General features: G+C 47.9%; 1 pseudogene; it reads right to left on the reverse strand.

Moving 5' to 3' along the window:
* Window positions 1-10,525: 10,525 nt before the first annotated feature.
* On the reverse strand, window positions 10,526-12,737 carry LOC111212655 (annotated as a pseudogene).
* Window positions 12,738-14,314: the final 1,577 nt, after the last annotated feature.

Raw genomic sequence — 14,314 nt, forward strand, 5'->3', positions numbered from 1 at the left:
GTGCTTTGTTTTCTCTCCATCCAAGTGAATCCAATAGTGGTTTCCCGATGTCCGGATCTCCTCTACATAACATTATTATACCATAAAGGTAAATAGAATTATCATATGAACCTTGTGCTGCAATCTGGAGAAGTGCCAACCCAGCAGCTATGTTCTCGTTTTGGAAATATTCTTGCATTCCACGTAAGTAATGCACCTCCAAGTTACCGGCAGAAACGCAAATGTTCATCATATTTTGTTACATGGTAAGCGATGACAGTGATTGGACGGTGAGAGATCGGAGATTTAGGTGTTTTAAGACCAAGGGGTTGTGCGCAGCTTTGCCAAGACCAGGGAATGCCATGAGAGAATTGTGGAATGCTTCGATTGAGTCTTTAGCTAGGAAGAGAATTATTTGTATCTGGATGAAAATTGGCATTAGTTCTAGCTTTGAGATTGATCGTTTTCTAGCCATTGGAAGACTTGAAAAGTTTTTTTGGTTTTTGTGGGAACCGAAATTCGCACTGTCGATTTCCGTTTAAATAAGGAAACTAAGAAAACCCTAGTTTCCCAGAGGACCCGGATATCTGTTAATTACCACACGTCAAGCAATCAGAACACGAGAATAACAACGATAAAAATAAGAAATCGAAAAGAGAGCAAAATAGATCTTATTCCGAATCTGCGTATGAGCGTTACAACAAGGTATAAGCCTGGGCTCGAGAGCTGTCGGCGAGATTCCTAGTTCTAGCAACCCTAAGACGGCTAAACCTAATTGAGTCGCAGCTCGAAATAACAAAAACGGAAAGTTGCCTAAATCGCTCTAAGTGCTAAGTTTGCTCTGAAAAAGTTCTTCTCTGTGCTCCTCGCCTAGGACTCCTTATATACTAGCTCCAAGGTCGGTTTACGCTTTTACTCTTCTGCCCTTAAGCCGTCATAGCATAAAAACGGAGATATTCCATTTTTCCCGATCTTCACAATTATCTTCAAAACTTCCGTATTTATCCGCGGAAACTTGACATTTATCCTTCTTCGCGGGCCAAGCGCGAACCATGCTGTGGTTCACGGGCTTTTGGTTAGGAAAAATCATAGGATGGGCCTCGAGTCGTGTTTTAGGTCCCTTTGGGCCGTCTTCCGACTCGACACGTTTACTACGAGTTTTCCGCGGTTTCTAATCCGCGAAGTTTGATCGATGAATTAGAATAGCGGGAAACATAGACTGAGCTTGCTACGGTCTTCGGGAGATAGCATTCGAAGGTTTGACGAGAATGCAAAGACTGGTGTCGTATCGATGTTCGGAAAGGTTCAATCGCTACACAGCGACCGAACTTTGGCTGGAGCCCGGTCGCTATGTAGCGACCGAGCGAAACGAGTGCTCGGTCGCTACGTAGCGACCGAGCTTCGGCTTGAGCTCGGTCGCTACGTAGCGACCGAGCGGGACGATCGCTCGGTCGCTACGTAGCGACCGAGCTTGGCTGAGCTCGGTCGCTACGTAGCGACCGAGCGGGACGATCGCTCGGTCGCTACGTAGCGACCGAGCTTTGGCTCGAGCTCGGTCGCTACGTAGCGACCGAGCGGGACTATCGCTCGGTCGCTACGTAGCGACCGAGCTTGGCTGAGCTCGGTCGCTACGTAGCGACCGAGCGGGACGATCGCTCGGTCGCTACGTAGCGACCGAGCTTGGCTGAGCTCGGTCGCTACGTAGCGACCGAGCGGCACGATCGCTCGGTCGCTACGTAGCGACCGAGCTTTGGCTCGAGCTCGGTCGCTACGTAGCGACCGAGCGGGACGATCGCTCGGTCGCTACGTAGCGACCGAGCTTGGGCTGAGCTCGGTCGCTACGTAGCGACCGAGCGGGACGATCGCTCGGTCGCTACGTAGCGACCGAGCTTGGCTGAGCTCGGTCGCTACGTAGCGACCGAGCGGGACGATCGCTCGGTCGCTACGTAGCGACCGAGCTTTGGCTCGAGCTCGGTCGCTACGTAGCGACCGAGCGGGACGATCGCTCGGTCGCTACGTAGCGACCGAGCTTTGGCTCGAGCTCGGTCGCTACGTAGCGACCGAGCGGGACGATCGCTCGGTCGCTACGTAGCGACCGAGCGGGACGATCGCTCGGTCGCTACGTAGCGACCGAGCGGGACGATCGCTCGGTCGCTACGTAGCGACCGAGCTTTGGCTGAGCTCGGTCGCTACGTAGCGACCGAGCGGGACGATCGCTCGGTCGCTACGTAGCGACCGAGCTTGGCTGAGCTCGGTCGCTACGTAGCGACCGAGCGGGACGATTGCTCGGTCGCTACGTAGCGACCGAGCTTTGGCCCGAGCTTGGTTGCTACGTAGTGACCGAGCGGGACGATCGTTTGGTTTGAATCCCAAAGAATACTTCTTCGTAGAAATAACCTCGTATAGTTTATTTTTACGAAAATTACATCCCTTCTTTAACTCTTTCGGAAATACGATCTCTGAGGATTTTCGGATGGTAATTCCGTCGTAACCGTTTTTGACCCCAACAGTTAGCCCCCCAGCCCGTTAGGATCATGCATGGGGGGATCCTAGCGTGCGGTTAGGCATGTTTGGCAAGTTAGGCGTGATGGATGGAATTAATATGCGAAAGTCCGAGCTTGAATAGTAAATCCTCATGTCTTATAAGAAGAGAGGTAACTTGTTCCATAATTTTTTCACTTTCTTGTTTTTCTCTAAGATCTTTCAAAAACTTTCTATCTTTCTCTCCACCCTTTTCCTCTATTCTCTTAAGAGAAGTGTAAAGATGTCGAGCAAGAAAAAGATTGCGAAAAAAGGGTCTTCGTCCGCGAGTCCTTACGAAGAGCTCGTCGTTCCGAAGACGGAGTTCGTGCCTCACTCGGTGCATCCTGCCGAGAACGAGGCATGGTGGGTTGCTCATTACGGCTCGTTGATCCCTCCCAAGGAGAAGCCATTCCCGGTCCTGGTCCATCGTGGAGTCGAGGGAAAGGACGCAAGTAGGACCACTGACGAGTTTCTCGCGACGATGCGGTCGTTCTACCGCATCCCGGATGTTGTGGAGTTCCGGGTTCCCTGCCGCGGGGAATGTGCTAACAACCCCCCGGAGGGTTACTTTACTTGTTATGAGGTGTTCATAGTGCGTTGTCGCCTCTGGTTCCCCATACCCGAAATTCTCGTCCGAGTGTTGGACCGTTTTGAAGTCGCGATAAGTCAGTTGACACCCCTTGCCATTCAGCACCTTATTGGGATCTTGATCCTAAGCTATGAGCATGGCCTTTCCCTTTCCGTCGATCATTATGAAGCGCTTTTGAGGCTTCAACTTGTCAAGGATACGGATAAGCATAGGTTTGTCCCTCGGAAATTTATGTCGGTGGTTAAGAAGTTCATTTCGAACTTCAACTCGTGGAAGAAGTTCTTTTTCTTTGTTCGTTTGGACGCTGCGTCCGTCGAAGAGAGTTGCATTCCACTGTTCCGGAGGTTGCCGAACAATCGTCCCTTCATCAATCCTCTTGCTCCGTTCCCTGAGGATATTATCGCGGTGAGGGATCTTCTCAGGAATGGTCCCTTCTTCTGGACTTCTTTCACGCCGAGAAGGGTTCGGAAGGCGCTGAAATTTGTGCAACCTGGTCCAGCTTTGGACGCGGATACGGGAAGCGACTCCGAACCCGACGGCCAGAGTCCCGTTGAAGCTCCGACAGCCGCGCCGGAGTCGAGCTCTTGGAAGGGAAAAGACGTCGATCTCGGCGACATAGAGTTTTCGATGGATGACTCTATGCTTCCAGGATGGGATCCGAACCTTGCTTACGGCGACGGAAGCGGTTCGAGCGAAGCCCCCATTCCGGACTTCGATGATTTCTTTGCTGGGCTGCCATCGGGTTTCGATGCTCCTCCTCCTACGAAAGAATCGGCGAGGCCGAGAGTCGTTGCGGAAGGATCTCGCATCATCAATGGGGTTAGTTTTTTTTTGGGAATTTTTAAGTGATTGTCCTATGTATGGATTTGTAACACGCCTATTGATTTTGCAGGGCCTGAGCTTGCTGGGCTCGGCCATCGAGGCGGGTCATAGAGAAGCCATGGTCTACCGTTTCAAGGCGGAGAAAGCGGAGCGGGATCTCGCCCGCGTGCAAGGCGAGATGCTGGAGCGAGAGGCACAGCTTACTCGTGATCATGCGCGGGCTGTTCGCAGATCGGAGAGGAAAGGCAAAAGAGAGATCGTCGAGGTGATGAAGACTCGCGCATCTCAGTTCCAGGTTGAGTACGGGAATCTTAAGAATGCCTTTACCTCGGTGGGCGACTTTCGCGAGTGCCGTGGTTCGGTCGGAAGTCTTTGGAGGACGCAAGCCGACGACTATGTGTTTGAAGAAGAAATGAGCTTGATGAAGAGTGGGATGAGTGACCGTGCCCACGCTGAGGCGCTTATCCCTCCGATCGACGAGAGGATTCAAGGGTTCTGGGATTCCATCCCGGTTTCTCCTGATACCGAGGAGGTCCCGATCGATTTTCACGGCGGTGGCGAGGAAGTGGATCGTCCTGCGGATGCGTTTGGTGCTTCGTTGTCCGGGGACTTCGACTTTGGATTATGAGGGATGGATCAGTTATCCTTGTTTTCGGTCGAATGTGGCCCTTTGAATTTGGATTTCGTTTAGGCCACGATGGCCGTATTTGTATTTCCGGGACTGGCCGTTGGTGGCTTTGAATCCCTTGCCGCTTTACGCGGTTTATTTATATGATAAATGTTTCGTTTCGAGTTTTTCCTGAGTAGGGTTGAAGTAAATACGAGTTGTCGTCTCGTATGTAGTTCTAATTAGACGTTCGATCTGTTGGTTCGTTCGTGATTTTCGTAAAAATTTATCTGTCTTTACGATTTTCGAGAACATTGAGATACGAACGGAGAGGCATGGTTTATGATCTCGTATCTTTTAGATATCATGCCTTGAGATGTTTGAGACCAGAGCGTTGGGTTTAGGGCAAGACCTAGGTTTACTTTCGGTTAAGGTTTGTGCGGTGACTAGCCGGCTATCGTTTTTCCTGTTGCGATTTCTTCCTGACTCGCACCGGTTTAAAGTCCGCGATATGTTCTCGGCTTATATGACTTGTATGGTACGAATCGAGCATCTTCTCAGAATCTGGAAGTGCTAAACCAAAATTTCGGATTTTTGTTGTAGCGCGCTTTTGTCCTTGTGCTGGACGTTTTTAAAGATCAAAAGAGTGATCGGATTGCGTTTGTTTAAGACGGCTGGCGTGTTCGTCGGGGCCAATCGACGAACGGGGTGTAAGGTTTTTAGTGGTCGCGTTCGGACAATTTGTTTAGCATTGTCCTCGAATTTTAACTTTTTGCGACGTCTCGCAGTTATTTTCGAGGATTATGCGTGTTTGAAAGGTGATAATCTTTACGATTTTTGGGCCGGATGAGGCCGCAGACGAGCGTAAACTGAAGCGTAAGCGTTTTCGATAAAAAGACAGTGTATATTGTAAAAATTTTTATGTTTCTAAAAACTCGATTACAATAATGGCGATTGTGGGAGTATACGAGTATACGCACCCACTCCCCCCCCCCTTTTTAGAGAGGGGGATAGCTGAACTCGTCTTTTGACAAGCTGCCTACGTACCCCTTTCGAGGATCAAGCCATCTCGTAGTTCTGTTTCATGCCGCGAGTGTTCTTACTCGGCGGTTGGTGTCGCGATGTCCGCCTTGACCGTGTCGATCGTGGCTGGGTCGACGCTATTTTCCGGATGTTCCGGTTGAGTTGTCGCGTGGGCTTCGGATTTATGTCGAGCTTCGACGTCCGATGCGTTTGCGTTGACAGACGATTTTACTTCGTCCTTGTGCGGGGTGCTTTTGGCCGAAGATCGATCTATCTTCGCGCGTTTGCCGTTTGCAGAAGCCGTGATTTGCCTTAACTTATGCTCCGCGAGGAAGCATAGTCGCGACTGTTTTTGGCATCCCCAGATGGCCGCGACTCCGCTCGGCGTTGGGAACTTGAGACCCAGGTGGTAAGTTGACGGAACTGCCTGCATGGCGTTGAGCCATGGGGTTCCCATGATCACGTTGTAGATAGCGGGATGGTCGACTACCGCGAATTCGACGATTTTCGTGATCTCCTTGGCCATGACTGGCAATTGGATTGACCCGAGAGTCATCGACACTTCGCCTGAAAAACCCGTGAGTGGTTTTGGCGTCGGAATTACCTCTCCGAGTTCGATACTCATCCGATTGAGAGTGTCGCGGAAGATTACGTTGACCGTGCTTCCCGTATCGACGAGTACCCTTCCGACTTCTAAATCTCGTATGACGAGATCTATGACGAGAGGGTCGCAGTGAGGTTGGTCGATACCGCCGGCTTCTTCCTCCGTGAAGGTGATCGAGCAATTTTGGCCGTCTCGAGGAGGAGACCATGTAGGCCATTTTGCGCTTGATTCTGCCTTCCGTTGGTAAGCCTTGATGGCTGACACGGTATCGCCGCAGTATTGAGATCCTCCGATGATCATATTGACTCTGCGACGATTGTTATCGTTCCCTTTGTCATCCGGCCTCCTACCGCGTTTATCCCCAGGTTGGTTTCGTTGAGGAGATTTTTCGGCGGGCGGATTTCTGTCCGTCTTTGGAGGCCGATCAGAATCGAGGATGAGATCCTTGACGCTAGTTACTTCCGAAAGCTCTCCAGCGAGCAGCTTCGCGGCCAGTCTTGCTCCTAAGACTTTGCAATTAGTCGTGGAGTGTCCTCGGGATTGGTGGAACTCGCAGAAGGTGTTCTCGTCATACCCTTGATTGCGAGTCCATGTGTTGCCCGTGGTCCGGCCTTGATCCGAACTGATCGCATAGTTATGCGCCCCTTGGAGATCTTCCCCCTCGTGATGGACGTACTTGTCGTTACGAGAGTTCTTCTTTTTCCCCTTCGGATCTGCGTCTTTCGAGGATGGTCTTGCCGGCTTATGTTTTTGCGATAAGACTTTAGTTTCTTCCTCCACTATGATATAGTCTGTTGCTTTGTGGAGGGCGTCCTGGATCGTTCGCGGTTTGTCGAGAGTTATCCATTTTCTGAATTTCGACTTGTACCAGAGCGTCTTTCTCAGCGCGTCGATGGCCACTTTGTCGCTTATCCCGCTGACCCTGGACATTATCAATTTGAATCGGCTGATAAACTCGCGGAGGGGTTCGTCTTCCCTCTGGGAGAGACTCCAGAGATCAACATCGGAGGTTTCCCTGTCTATGAATACAGAGTACTGTTTGAGGAATTCCGATGCGAGCTGTCGAAAACTCCCGATGGTGTTGCGACGAAGGCGTGCGAACCATTCGAGCGCTGCTCCTTCAAGATTTTCGACGAACAGGCGGCAATAGCCGGCATCCTTTTCGCCGTCCTTCAGTCTTGCTCTTCCCATCGCGATGTGGAAAGCCTGAAGGTGCGCTTTCGGATCGGCCGTACCATCGTACTTCGGTACTTTGATCTTTCCCGGATCGGACACCCTCATGTCCGAAATGCGATTGGTAAAGGGGGTCTTTCGAGCTCCTTCCAGCAGTCGATCGATCTCGGGGGCAGCACTAGTAGCATGATGGATTTGAGACTTTACGGCTCTCACTTCTGCCGCAGTCTTGGTGATGTAGTCGCGAAGATCGCGGATATCCGATGTCTCGTCAGAGGATTTCCGAGCCTGTCGGCGCTTACTGCGAGTGAGCTCGGTTTGCCTTTCGGCCAGCTCCTCTTGTTCGTTCCAATAGGCGACTTCTTCTTCTTCCGTCATTGGTTTTTCGAACGGGGAGCCTTCCCGAGCGGATCGGCTTCTGGTCCTTCTTGGATGTCTGTCGCCATCCTCGTCGCTGTCGTTGGAGACATCGCTAGGGTCCAGGTCAATGTGTTCGGCTTCGTTATCCTCCGAGTCCTTTGCAGGGAGCGGAAGACTTTCAGAGTTCCCCTTCTCGATGGGAGACTTCTCGCTGGGGTTTTGACCGGAAGGTCGTTCCCGCGCGACTCCTGCTCTATCGAGTGGGGTGGCGAAATCGAGCCTCTTCCCGCGGATTTTGGTGGTTCCGCGGGGACGGATAGCTTGGGTCCTTGCCGTTAAGGTTTCAACCTGTTTGGTCAAGGTATTCACGAGCTTATCCTGTTCTTCCGACCTTTTTTCATAGGTGGCGAACATCTTTTTAAACTCCTCGAGAGTCGCGGCGTTGGCTTGCGCGTTGGCCGCAGATACGTCCGCTACCGGAGTGTGGAGATCGGTGCCGCTGCCTCCGTTAAGGGGAGTTTGCACGTTATCCGCGTCGTTGGTTGACATGTCTGACTGTGTGTGGCTTTTGCGGGTTAGATTGATCCGTAAGTCCCCCTCCTTCTAGCGCCAAACTGTGGGAACCGAAATTCGCACTGTCGATTTCCGTTTAAATAAGGAAACTAAGAAAACCCTAGTTTCCCAGAGGACCCGGATATCTGTTAATTACCACACGTCAAGCAATCAGAACACGAGAATAACAACGATAAAAATAAGAAATCGAAAAGAGAGCAAAATAGATCTTATTCCGAATCTGCGTATGAGCGTTACAACAAGGTATAAGCCTGGGCTCGAGAGCTGTCGGCGAGATTCCTAGTTCTAGCAACCCTAAGACGGCTAAACCTAATTGAGTCGCAGCTCGAAATAACAAAAACGGAAAGTTGCCTAAATCGCTCTAAGTGCTAAGTTTGCTCTGAAAAAGTTCTTCTCTGTGCTCCTCGCCTAGGACTCCTTATATACTAGCTCCAAGGTCGGTTTACGCTTTTACTCTTCTGCCCTTAAGCCGTCATAGCATAAAAATGGAGATATTCCATTTTTCCCGATCTTCACAATTATCTTCAAAACTTCCGTATTTATCCGCGGAAACTTGACATTTATCCTTCCTCGCGGGCCAAGCGCGAACCATGCTGTGGTTCACGGGCTTTTGGTTAGGAAAAATCGTAGGATGGGCCTCGAGTCGTGTTTTAGGTCCCTTTGGGCCGTCTTCCGACTCGACACGTTTACTACGAGTTTTCCGCGGTTTCTAATCCGCGAAGTTTGATCGATGAATTAGAATAGCGGGAAACATAGACTGAGCTTGCTACGGTCTTCGGGAGATAGCATTCGAAGGTTTGACGAGAATGCAAGGACTGGTGTCGTATCGATGTTCGGAAAGGTTCAATCGCTACACAGCGACCGAACTTTGGCTCGAGCCCGGTCGCTATGTAGCGACCGAGCGAAACGAGTGCTCGGTCGCTACGTAGCGACCGAGCTTCGGCTTGAGCTCGGTCGCTACGTAGCGACCGAGCGGGACGATCGCTCGGTCGCTACGTAGCGACCGAGCGGGACTATCGCTCGGTCGCTACGTAGCGACCGAGCTTGGCTGAGCTCGGTCGCTACGTAGCGACCGAGCGGGACGATCGCTCGGTCGCTACGTAGCGACCGAGCTTGGCTGAGCTCGGTCGCTACGTAGCGACCGAGCGGGACGATCGCTCGGTCGCTACGTAGCGACCGAGCTTTGGCTCGAGCTCGGTCGCTACGTAGCGACCGAGCGGGACGATCGCTCGGTCGCTACGTAGCGACCGAGCTTGGCTGAGCTCGGTCGCTACGTAGCGACCGAGCGGGACGATCGCTCGGTCGCTACGTAGCGACCGAGCTTTGGCTCGAGCTCGGTCGCTACGTAGCGACCGAGCGGGACGATCGCTCAGTCGCTACGTAGCGACCGAGCGGGACGATCGCTCGGTCGCTACGTAGCGACCGAGCTTTGGCTCGAGCTCGGTCGCTATGTAGCGACCGAGCGGGAAGATCGCTCGGTCGCTACGTAGCGACCGAGCGGGACGATCGCTCGGTCGCTACGTAGCGACCGAGCGGGACGATCGCTCGGTCGCTACGTAGCGACCGAGCTTTGGCTTGAGCTCGGTCGCTACGTAGCGACCGAGCGGGACGATCGCTCGGTCGCTACGTAGCGACCGAGCTTGGCTGAGCTCGGTCGCTACGTAGCGACCGAGCTTTGGCCCGAGCTTGGTTGCTACGTAGTGACCGAGCGGGATGATCGTTTGGTTTGAATCCCAAAGAATACTTCTTCGTAGAAATAACCTCGTATAGTTTATTTTTACGAAAATTACATCCCTTCTTTAACTCTTTCGGAAATACGATCTCTGAGGATTTTCGGATGGTAATTCCGTCGTAACCGTTTTTGACCCCAACAGTTTTCTATGATTTTGTGGTTGTGTTGAACGATCTTTTATAGCTAAAGTAGGGTATGGTTTTAGATGGTTTGTAGGGTTACTAAGTGTGATATTTGTCAATTTTTTCTCGGGAGATTTATTTGATTTATGAAATTTTCGGCAAATTAAAGTTTTGATACGGGGAATCCCTAATTTTATGCATCATATAATGAGGAGGTTTGATGTATGATTGATCCCTTTTTATTATTTAGAAAAGTCAATTTGATTACACTTATTAACGTCATATTTCACGGAATCGATTTAGTTATTGTGTTGGGTTAAGCTGGTTTAACGGTAAAGTTCTTTTTTTTCAATTACTTTTCTTTAGGGGATATTTTTTATTGGTGTGGCTTTAAATATTAGTTCTGAATATCATAAAATGAGAAAGTGTTTTTTTTTATAAAAAAAAGCTTAACATACTTCGAAATGTAATCAAAAGCTGAAAAAGAAATGCAAATGTCTAAATCGAAATAAGGATAGTTTGGCATGTGCGCAACGTTGATAGTGGTTCTCCCGTAGCTGCTTTACACACTTGATACTGATTTAGTCTTTCTTAGATATTTTGCCTGACGAATCCGACGAATCTCCGCATCATTTTGTAGTGGAAACAGCTTGGACAGATGTTGTCCTTCTCGTTCTTGTGGCAGGTGAGCGGTGGCTGATTGCTCTTCAAAGTGGCTGTGTACTCAGGCTTCAAAATGACATAAACAAACCTCATTGACCTCTTCACCTCTCTCCGAGCACGATTAGTGCGACGTCTGCTTGCCTCCCACCCAAGGGTACGTAAGATAGTTTTTCCTTCTTCAATGTTTCCCATGCATGAAACAACGATGCCATAGAGATAGGTACCATTGTCATAGGAACCTTCAGCTGATTTTTTAGGTGAAGTAACCCAACGGTCTTGTTGTCGTAGGCGAAGAACTGCTTGATACCTTCAGTATAGTGAGCAGCTGGATTGTTGCTGTTGATAGCCTTCACCATAAGATGCTGATAACGATAAAACGTTAGCATGGGATTCATCGCCTGTGGACGTAGGTTGAGACGTTTGATGACGTGATCATCTTGCAAGGCGGAAGAAATCGTCCGTGAGACTGTTAAGTAGTGGCTTATATCTTCAACAAAAGATGAAGCAACCCGGGCAAGAATTTCAGCAAGGAGTTCCTGGGGTAGAGATTCTATTAAAGATAAACTGTTTCAGTAGACATTTTGCTTTATGTTCGAGAGATTTTTTTTGTTTTTAGGTGGAGATGTCGATAGCTTTATAGTGAAACTATATCTTTAGGGTGCCTTTTGAATTCCATGAGTGTAAGTCTGTAACCGATTGTTTAATTTTAATTGCTGGTAAAGCAAATAAGCAATAAAAACATAGTGGGTGTTGTAGTTTAATGCTCATTTTTAATCCTTTTGAACGACGGTTTTGGTATATATTTTTTTATTTTAGATGCAGAAGATGGCTAAGACCGGTGCTTAAGTATTCAGGTTTTGGTTTGATTTATTAATCCATTGTTCTTATAGTTATGCTATTGGTTGAGGGACCTCTTCGGCTTCCTGAAACCAACATAGCAATGTCGTTGATTTAATATTTATAACATCAGAAACTTTTGATAAGGGGAAGGGAAAATCACTCACAGCAAAGCTTGGGGTGGGAGCTATCTCTGGCGCAGCAAACATGCGTGAGATGGTGAAGGTCTGGTGGTTTGCAGTGAAGTTGAAGTCTGTTAGCTTGAGCTGGAAAGTGTAGGTGTTACCAACAATGCCAGCGAGAGTTCGAGGAAGCTCAGTGTCAACATGAGCACTAATACCAATCCCCTGCCAAAGTAGTAAAAACATTACAAATGTATTGAGTTCCATAAGCAATCGTAAACGCTGGAATGGGTTTAAAAGGACTTACCATAATCTGCGCAGCTTCGGAAGCTAGCACATTAGTCAGCTTAGCAACTTCTTTATCAAATCTAAGGAAAGACGATGTGCCAGTCGGGTCTGAAACAGAAAATACTACCCGATACCTGTCGGACATAAATGAATTTCAGTATTTGGTTCAATGACACAACAAACTTAAAAGGGGAAAAAATTACTTCAGTTCAGCTACATCATTGGTTTCATTGCATGAGGGACAGGTGAATGAAGATTCCTCACGGATGAGTTTCTTCGAACAGAGAGAGCAGCCAATATAGCACCAACCATCGTCAAGTTGAATCCCAGTTACTTTAGCCGTGCAAAGGAATTCGATGATCTGTTAAAGGAAAAAAAAAACGATTAATTATACAATTCTAAAAAGGGAGTAACTTCTAATGTATCAGTTTGTACCTGAGGTTCAGCAGAGAGAACAAACTCGTTAAGGTCAGCGACGGTGAGAGGCTCGATCTTTTGTGCATGAACCACCTTTGATGAAGACCCTGTCTCGTCTGCTCCACCACCTGGTAGTCTGTAAGAAGATAATACTGAAAAGGCATCAAAAGGAATGGAATACATGGAACCAAAATATCTAGTGTAGATTATAAACCAAAGGTCTCGCCTTTCAAGCCGATCCTTTCCAGCTGAGGTCTCAGAGTCAAAGAAAATCCTTGAGGCGGATGTTCCATTCAAGTATAACTTGCCTGCCAACAGTAATGTGGAGTTATCTAAGAGAACACAAACCACTATAACAAATGAGATTACTTTAAATGGAATGTTCTTTTACCCAAGACTATTTAGGATTGATTCTGGTGATGAGAACAATCCGTGGCTCCCGCCCGTAGCTATCCAACTTGGTGTGGAACGCAACAGCTAAGGAACAATCCGTGGCTCCCGCCCGTAGCTATCCAACTTGGTGTGGAACGCAACAGCTAAGGAATCAAAAAGACTTACACAAACATTTACATCACTGCAAATAATATGAAGAACATTGTTAGACATTGTAGATAGTGTAAACGATAATAACAAACAGATACAATAACACACAGAATACCTCTCCACACGAAGAGTAAGCATCACGCGTTGTGCTCCGGGTAAACGGTCCGTGATGGTGCTCCTAATTGCACGAACCTCCCCAATAACATCTGAGGTATTATAGTATGATCACATTATCGTGCGAAATGATAAAAAAGTATTATATTAAGGAAAGAAATACTTGGGAGCTGTCTGGAGGTGTTTGCTAACTCAAGAATATGTTCATGTGTTCGGAAGCTTCTCAAAATCAATTCCTTCATTGATACGGATGGAGACAGGACCATCACTCAACTTGAATTTCGGGTTGCTGCGTGTAACGTCAAACTCGCTGAGAGTGTAAACTGATCTTTTAGCAAGACGTTCCCTGAACTTACGTTGGTGAACAGCAGAAACACACCCTTGAACCAGGGTATCCTGTTGATATCAAAGGAGAGAAACATCAGTTAATCAAATAAGCTTAACTGTCAAGAGAGCTAATCGGGAAAAATTAAAAGAAAAGTGAAAATTTCTTAAAAAATCTGAATTAAAATTATAACGGAAGTGAATTATATTCCTGGCCTCAAGAAACAATTAAAATTAAAATTAAAATTTTGTCTGAATCAATTAATATTTTTTTAACGGAAGTTAATTAATGTTTCTGGCCTCAAGAAACAATTAAAATTAAAATTTTGTCTGAATCAATAAAAAAAAATTTCCAAACAGACCAACGCGCTATCATGGAAGTCAGTAAAAAAAAATTTAAAAAAAACTTTGGATCTTGAACATATAAAATCGGGGAATAACACTTACAGCCTCATCGATGAGCAGCATCTCAATACTCATCAGCTCCCCTCCTTTGTTGATATTTCTGGTCTCCCAGAACCTCAGCAAGTGGACCTCAGCAGTATTAGAGCATCGACCGGCTCTCAAATTCGCAAGCAGAGTGTATGAATTCGCCATCTAAAAATGTTGCTTCTAGGAGATCGTATGTTTGAGCAAATCGTTTCAGATGCGAGGTGAAGGGAAAGTGAGGGCCGATATTTATAGATGGAGTTCGAGGCGGTTTGAGGGTGAACGAAGAGATAGATCGAAATAATTATGAATGAAGAGTGGATTATTGAATGGAAAACTCAAAATAAATGTAAGAGTTATGATTCTGGGACGTTTTGGTTTCTATAGTTTCTATGGTTTCTCTTACAGGGTGGAGGCAGGAGAGAAGAAGAATGACGCAGGGGCAAATATTCCTAAAAACTTATGGGCCT

Source organism: Brassica napus, chromosome A3 (assembly GCF_020379485.1).
Source record: "Brassica napus cultivar Da-Ae chromosome A3, Da-Ae, whole genome shotgun sequence".
NCBI classification, from domain to species: Eukaryota; Viridiplantae; Streptophyta; class Magnoliopsida; order Brassicales; family Brassicaceae; genus Brassica; species Brassica napus.